Here is an 8,307-nt window from a genome sequence, read left to right on the forward strand (position 1 = left end):
GGGCAACATCTGGCGCAGGACGCGTGAGCCGTCAAAGCATGGTCAGAGCAGGTTCTCTGGGTCGAGGACTCCGTCGGGAGGTGGAACGCCAACCGACCAGTGCCACGGTGCCCGCCCCCTCACCCGCCAGAGCAGAAATAATATAATCAAATGGCTAACAAGAACATGGTCTCAATTACCCTTCAGTACACAACGTACTGTAGTAACTCTACGCTGCCCGGACAGTAGTGGAGAATCACTGCAACTCTGTTAGTTCTTCAGTAAGTCTATTAGAAACATAATGCTTGAGATGAAGAAACCTTGCCCAGTTATTGCCAGTGTTGCCATTGGGCTTGGTAGGATCTTTTGTTAATAGCTCAGTGATGTGTTTTAAAAGCAATACACACGTAAACAGGAATTGAGCTGCAGGTCATGCTGTCTGGCGGAAGAATGAACTCGATGGCAAAAATTCCCATGGTAGTATACTAAATGCACGGTATGTCTACTGGTGTAATGTAATGGCGAGCGACACTGTGTGGTACAAGGCTGTATATCCCACGCTGTTACAACACAGTTATAAAACCTACAGCAGCTCTGACACCTTGTGGCCCCATAGAATACATCAGCCAGTTAGATTGTTAAGATATCTGAGTGAGGTACAGGCTCTTCTATTGTTCAATGACATGACATTGAGGTGATCGACGCCACTAGACAGCGTACGGCAGTTTGTTTTGTTCCACAATGTTCCCAAGCCATGACCTATTCACCGTTGAGTAAGTGTTGACATTATCACAACAATGACACGACTTGTTCCTGACACAATGACGCGAATTGTCCTTCAATTATGACTTCATGTGGGCTTGTGAATGGAGAAAGAGGAGGAGTCTCTCCTACTTTCACTCATATCTCTCTCCAGCCATGGGCAGACCTATATATGATTTGTGGAGATAGCACGAGTAGCAGACAGACCATCCTGAATATTGTGAACCTAATGCGTGCTGTGTCTACCTACTCGCCTGTGTGGGAGCAACTGGGAACAATCTGTTCAGACTACTTTTTCCACAGAATATTCTAGAAGGTTTATCCTAGAACCGAATAACAATATTTCAGGGCCACCACAGTAAGGTAAGACATTTTATTTCGCATATGTTCATCAGTCTTATAACCGTATCATTTAGGAACAATCCACTTAACTGTATTAGGAACAGTCCATGCATTGTTGTAGTGTAACAATGTTGAATAGGGCTGTCTGAGAAACATTCTGAAACAAAACAAACTGCCTAATGTGGTGCAGCGGGGTAAAGCACAGACATCTAAACTATTTAATTGGTTGATGTATAAGGTGTCAATAATAATCAAGATGTTATTGACATAGCGAAATGAAGAGTGGCTTCTGACTAAAATGACTTCTGAAATGAATGTACTGACATTTATTGAAATGACTGTGCTGAAATGACTTCTGTACTGAAATAGCTTCTGTACTTCTGTCCTTAGATACTGACCATGGGAGATTGCATCTCAGTCCGTGTTCTGCTAATGCTTCTGGCCCTAATCAGCTATCTAATTGCACTGACATTCAACATATTGGCTCTATTTGGGCCCTGGACAGGTGAATTCTTACAGTCCACTTCAAGTCAATGACATCTGTTTGAAATATACTGTAATATTTTGTAACCTGTGTGTTTGAACATGCAGGTGCTTTCATGCAAACCACACAGTATGTACTGAGCAAGTCCACTACGCACCTAACCCCAGATAGATGGGTACTCTTTCTATGGGACGTCCTTAACGTTTGGTTGATCGGCATGTTCATCTATCTGATACACAATCTCCGTAGAAGGTAAGATACTGTACATTAAAGCTAAACTCTCGTTGACACTAAAACACTAATTTAAGCATGGATCCTTCAGACATTTTGGTCATTTGCCTTCCCAAAACCTGGCTGGAATTCAATCAACTTTGCACTGGACATTAGCCTGGTCCCAGATCTGTTCCTGCTATCTTGCTAAAATCCTTGTCACTCATTGTCAAGCCAAAAATGACAATTCTATAAGGAGTTGGCAAGAGAGTAGAAAACAGACTGGCATTCAGGTTAACTGACGTGACATAAGAAAATAAATCACTGGTCTGTATTTATTGTGAGACAAAACAAAGTGTATTTTTTTAAAGTTCAGAAAGTGTGATTTTTACTGTCCTGGCTAGGGTTGCAGAATTTCCCAAAATTCCCTGGTTTTCCAGAATGTGTGCTTATTCCCTCCCAATTACGTGAATCTTCCAACCGGGGTTTCTGGAAAACCAGGACACTTAGGAAAAGTTAGTGGAATTTTGCAACACTAGTCCTGGCCCTGATGATGATGATGCTGTTATTAATTATGATGATGATGATGTTATTAATTATGATAATGATGATGGTCTTGTTCCTTAGGGAAGCTTATACATGGATGTACACCACTCCTGCTGTCCTGCCCTATGGATTCTACTTGTCCTGGATTGTAAATAGCATGTTGAATATGGCATGGTTATTTCTGTACGACAAAGAGTAAGTGTTTATATATTTAGGTCTATTTACTGTACGATAAAATATAAAACATTTGGTTCTATTTCAAATACTAGTTTCGATGTCTCACTATGGGATATGCCTGGGTGTGTCCACAAGCTCGAAGTAACCGCCAACTGGTCTTTCTCACCTCTCCATCTTGCGGAAGTCTTCACAAAAGTTCTCCTCAGCAAGACTAGATCTCTGGTTTCCTACCGAACCGTTGTCAGGCAAACCATGAGGTTAACACTGCTGAACATAGGACTTCAGCTTCTGTCAATAGTGTTGAGTACTGACCGAAAGGTTTTGTTTTTGAGTAGAATTCTTATTTTTTTCTTGTCAGTCTCCGTTTAGCTAGCACCACACGGCTAGCTATCGAGATTTGGTTAGCCATCGACAAAAGGCTTTAGCTAACTTGGCTAACTAGCTGCAATCTGCAGTTGAAACCATTACAAAGCATGGTACCCGCCATTGCTTCTTTATTTTCTTTATGTTTCTGTAATTATTACAGTTGAAGTCGGAAGTTTACATACACTTGGGTTGGAGTCATTAAAACTCGTTTTTCAACCACTCCACAAATTTCTTGTAAACAAACTACAGTTTTGGCAAGTTGGTTCGGACAATTGTTTACAGACAGATTATTTCACTTATAAATCACTGTATCACAATTCCAGTGGGTCAGAAATTTTCATACACTAAGTTGACTGTGCCTTTAAACAGCTTGGAAAATTCCAGAAAATTATGTCATGGCTTTAGAAGCTTCTGGTAGGCTAATTGACATCATTTGAGTCAATTTGAGGTGTACCTGTGGATGTATTTCAAGGCATACCTTCTAACTCAGTGCCTCTTTGCTTGACATCATGGGAAAATCCAAAGAAATCAGCCAAGAGCTCAGAAAATAATTGTAGCCCTCCACAAGTTGGTTCATCTTTGGGAGCAATTTCCAAACGCCTGAAGGTACCACACTGGTAGGCTTGACGAGACAAAATGCACAGGGGATAAAGGGGAAGATGGGCAACACCTGGAGGGGGTGTAAACAAGCACAAAGGCAGGTGAAACAGATCAGGGTGACACACAACCAGCATGGACACCACAGCGATACGCCATCCCATCTGGTTTGCGTTTAGTAGGACTATCATTTATTTTTCAACAGGCTGTGTAAGGGCAATTGACCAAGAAGGAGAGTGATGGAGTGCTGCAACAGATGACCTGGCCACCACAATCACCTGACCTCAACCCAATTGAGATGGTTTGGAATGAGTTGGACCGCAGAGTGAAGGAAAAGCAGGCAGCAAGTGCTCAGCATAGGTGGGAACTCCTTCAAGACGGTTGGAAAAGCATTCCAGGTGAAGCTGGTTGAGAGAATGCCAAGAGTGTGCAAAGAAAGCTGTCATCAAGGCAAATAGTGGCTATTTTGAAGAATCTAAAATATACTTTGATTTGTTTAACACTTCTTTGGTTACTACATGATTCCATATGTGTTATTTCATAGTTTTGATGTCTTCACTATTATTCTACAACGTAGAAAATAGAAAAAGTAAAGAAAATACCTTGAATGAGTAGGTGTGTCCAAGAGAAGCAGAGAAGCTTGGGAGAAACTCCCCAAATACAGGTGTTCTGATCTTGTAGCGTCACACCCAAGAAGACTCAAGCCGGTAATTGCTGACAATAGTTATTCAACAAAGCACTGAGTAAAGGGTTTGCATACTTATGTAAATGTGTTATTTCAGTAGTTTTTTATCCATTTGCAAACATTTCAAAAAAACAGTTTTTGCTGAAAACAATTTAAACATTTTAGAATAAGGCTGTAACTTAATTAACAAAATGTGGAAAAAGTCAAGGGGTCTGAATACTTTACTAATGCACTGTGTGTATATATATATATATATAAAATATACAGTTGAAGTTGGAAGATTACATACGCTTTAGTCAAATACATTTAAACTCAGTTTTTCACAATTCCTGACATTTAACCCTAGTACAATTTCCCTGTCTTAGGTCAGTTAGGATCACCACTTTATTTTAGGAATGTGAAATGTCAGAATAATAGTTGAGAGTGATTTATTTAAGCTTTTATTTCTTTCATCACATTCCCAGTGGGTCAGAAGTTTACATACACTCAATTAGTATTTGGTAGCATTGTCTTTAAATAGTTTAACTTGGGTCAATCGTTTCGGATCGCCTTCCACAAACTTCCCACAATAAGTTGGGTGAATTTTGGGCCATTCCTCCTGACAGAGCTGGTGTAACCGAGTCAGGTTTGTAGGCCTACTTGCTCGCACAAGCTTTTTCAGTTCTGCCCACACATTTTCTATAGGATTGAGGTCAGGGCTTTGTAATGGCCACTCCAATACCTTGACTTTGTTGTCCTGAAGCCATTTTGCCACAACTTTGGAAGTATGCTTGGGGTCATTGTCCATTTGGAAGACCCATTTGCGACCAAACATTAACTTCCTGACTGATGTCTTGAGATGTTTTTTCAATATATCCACATCATTTTCGTCCCTCATGATGCCATCTATTTTTATAAGTGCACCAATCCCTCCTGCAGCAAAGCACCCCACAACATGATGATGCCACCCCGTGCTTCACGGTTGGGATGGTGTTCTTCGGCTTGCAAGCATCCCCATTTTTCCTCCAAACATAACGATGGTCATTATGGCCAAACAGTTATATTTTTGTTTCATCAGACCAGAGGACATTTCTGCAAAAAGTACGATCTTTGTCCCTATGTGCAGTTGCAAACCGTAGTCTGGCTTTTTTATGTCGGTTTTGGAGCAGTGGCTTGTTCCTTGCTGAGTGGCCTTTCAGGTTATGTCGACATATTTTTTACTGTGGATATAGATACTTTTGTACCCGTTTCCTCCAGCATCTTCACAAGGTCCTTGGCTGTTGTTCTGGGATTGATCTGCACTTTTCGCACCAAAGTACGTTCATGGGAAGGAGGAGGCAACTTGCTGGCACCAGGGTTTTTCATAACGCAAAGCCCCCAGCAATGCAGCTGGCTGCAAACCCACAGTTTGGCTCTCCTAACAGAGGCATACAGTTAGGACAGGTCCCAGACAGGTCCCTGACAGGTCCCACCCACATGACTCCCCAGGATGGGCAGCCAACAATTCCCTCCGTGTCCTGCCCTACCTCTTCTCGGTGTAGTACAGACTTTACCCCCCATAAAAATGGGGGAGAGGCCCATCTGTGCTCCTAGGACCATACCTCTGGGGCAGCGGCTCCTTTCTGTGCATCCGCTCACAGGGATAACGAGTGCCCCCCTGTGCCACTGCTCTCCCCTCAGCGCTCTCACAAGCAACCGAGGCAGGAAGACAACTTGTCAGTCACCACCGAGCACTGTCCCCAAACCAAAAAACAATCTATCAACTAGAGCAAATATCATACCCCCAAGACATGCTAACCTCTCACCATTACAATAACAGGGGAGGTTAGCATTTAGGGTGGGGTATGATATCTGTGCGTCTGTAACTTTCTCACTCATCATTATTCACAATTCATTCAAGGTTATCCGTACTCATGGTAGCATCCACTTTAATGTAGAAGTGTTTAGGAACATATTATATTCTTATTTACAATAAAAGTGTCTCTAAAATGACAGAATACATTATTTACCGTTTGTAGTGGGCACAGAATTATCTGAAACACAACCAAAACAAACAGCAAATGCATCCAAATGCTCTTCAAATTTGAAGAGTAACAAGCTTGATGTAGTCATGATGTCAGTCCATCATTTGTGCCTACAGTTTGACCCAGGGTTTTCCAAGGTAACCCCGACTTTATGCCTAAGGTCAGTGGCAATTACAATTGTCTCGCCTTGGAGCTTATGGCTTTCCACCCACCACCCTTCAATTCTACAGAAGAAGGGCATCTGCACCGTATAGTAGCATATAATAGTAAGGGTTAACAGCCCCTTGATGGCCTGTGGGGTCATTCCACCAGAGGTTTGGCTACCTCTTAGGCACTGTTCAAAGGCATCTCTTTAAAAGAGATTTGCTAGGTGGAATGTTGGGCCACCCCTCATATTTGTATGAGGTTTTACCGACTGGACGTCACTGCACCTTCATTGGTGCATACTGTCTTCAGTGTCGAAGCCTCTGAGGGGTAATGTTAGCACTACCCTGGCTTTGGAGAGCATGTCTGCATGACTGGAGTTGGCCAAATCCCATAGTGAGACATCCAAACAAGTATTTGAAATAGAACTTAAGGTTACTTGCGTAACCTCGGTTCTGTGAGAATATGAGTGAGATGTCTCACCAATTTTCCCTGCTCGCAAGAGCGCAAGGAAGAGAGGCATGCTTGAGAATGACCAATTGACGGACGAGTTGGTTCCTTTATGGAGGAGAGGGGCTCACCTCATTTGCTACTCGACCTGTCTGTCTCCAACAGATGCTGTGTGTTTGTTTAGTTTGAGCTTTTGGACACGCCCAGGCATATCCCATATATCTCATATTCTCATAGAACCAGGGTTACGTAAGTAACCTTAAGTTTTGATGTTTTGAATTGTTTTGAGTTTCTACATTGAATATAAGGAACTAACTTGTATACTTCTCAAGACAAATTACGTTTTCTAGCTTCTGTGTGTGTCATAGAAAGATGGTGCCAACGCTCCTGATCACAGCGTTACAGGCCATCTCAAACTGCGTGATTATCATGTTCTCCTGCTGCGGACTGGTCGTCTATGGAGCGTGGCTCCACAAATATCACAACAATGATCTCTGGCTCATTCGAATATTGGTACAATCATTTCAACTTTTTTCTATGATTCTCCAAGAACATTGCACTGCTTACAGAAACCTTCCACAAGTGTGATTTTTGTTACAGACATGTGCTGTTGGTTTAGGGTGTCCAAATTAGGACAACCTCAGTTTCAGAAGGACTGAGGCTGTCCTAATACGGACACCGTATCTGTTAACTCTATTACAGGTGCAAAACGGAGTGGCTTTGTATGCAACATGGTGGGCTGTGGCTACTTTTTTACACTTGACCGTTGTTTTAGACCATCAAACCCCAATACCCAAGACAGATGCTGCCATAATGGTACTAGTGCTGCTTCAATTGGGACTCATAGGATGGTGAGAGTTTTCTCCTAACTTGTACCTAACCTGTCAATTCACCAACGTGGTATTGAATCAATAAACCATATAGCCTAATAAACCATGTCTGCTTTGCCAGTAATATTTCCATTGCAAATTGATGAACAGTACATTTGCTTGATATATATAACGTATAAACTATGACATTGGCATGACAATGATACAATGGCCCTAACGGGCAAAGTAGCTTTTAAAACGTAAAAGCTCATTTGCCGCTTAGGGGACACCATACAATCACCAGAACTCTTTCCTTCTATCCACTTATTGTAAGCACGAGACTTCTTTTTTAAAGATTTTCTTCCTCCTTTTTACTCTCACAGGTTTGTCATAGAGAACTGGTACCTGGATAAGCACGTGCGCTACATCTTAACAGTGTACCCTGTGGTGATCCTGGTGTTGGCGGCGAGTGTGGCCAATCCAGCCACGCCCGGTACCCACATAGACATCATGTCTGGTAGGCCCTATGTCCTGACTGACTCCTAAAGTGACACCTAGAGGAAGAGAACACCTGTACAGTGTTTATATTAGGACAGCTGAGGCTCCTAATATGGACACCTTACACATGCATTATTAGTAGATTCCCATAGGTCTTGTACAAGCATATCATCCTTAACTGCAACTGATAAGCTGTTATATTTACGATATGTAAGTATAATGAGAACTGGTTATAGTTTATGCTATTGGCAATGT

The 8,307-nt window shown here is 42.1% G+C and overlaps 1 long non-coding RNA gene across 1 annotated transcript; it reads left to right on the forward strand.

The window, feature by feature from the left end:
- Window positions 1-938: 938 nt before the first annotated feature.
- On the forward strand, window positions 939-2,507 carry LOC120050423. Its single transcript, XR_005477198.1, has 4 exons — window positions 939-1,104; window positions 1,474-1,588; window positions 1,675-1,819; window positions 2,405-2,507. It is a non-coding gene; the product is annotated as an uncharacterized LOC120050423 (long non-coding RNA).
- Window positions 2,508-8,307: the final 5,800 nt, after the last annotated feature.

The sequence above is a fragment of the Salvelinus namaycush genome, chromosome 7 (genome assembly GCF_016432855.1).
Source record: "Salvelinus namaycush isolate Seneca chromosome 7, SaNama_1.0, whole genome shotgun sequence".
Taxonomy (NCBI): Eukaryota; Metazoa; Chordata; class Actinopteri; order Salmoniformes; family Salmonidae; genus Salvelinus; species Salvelinus namaycush.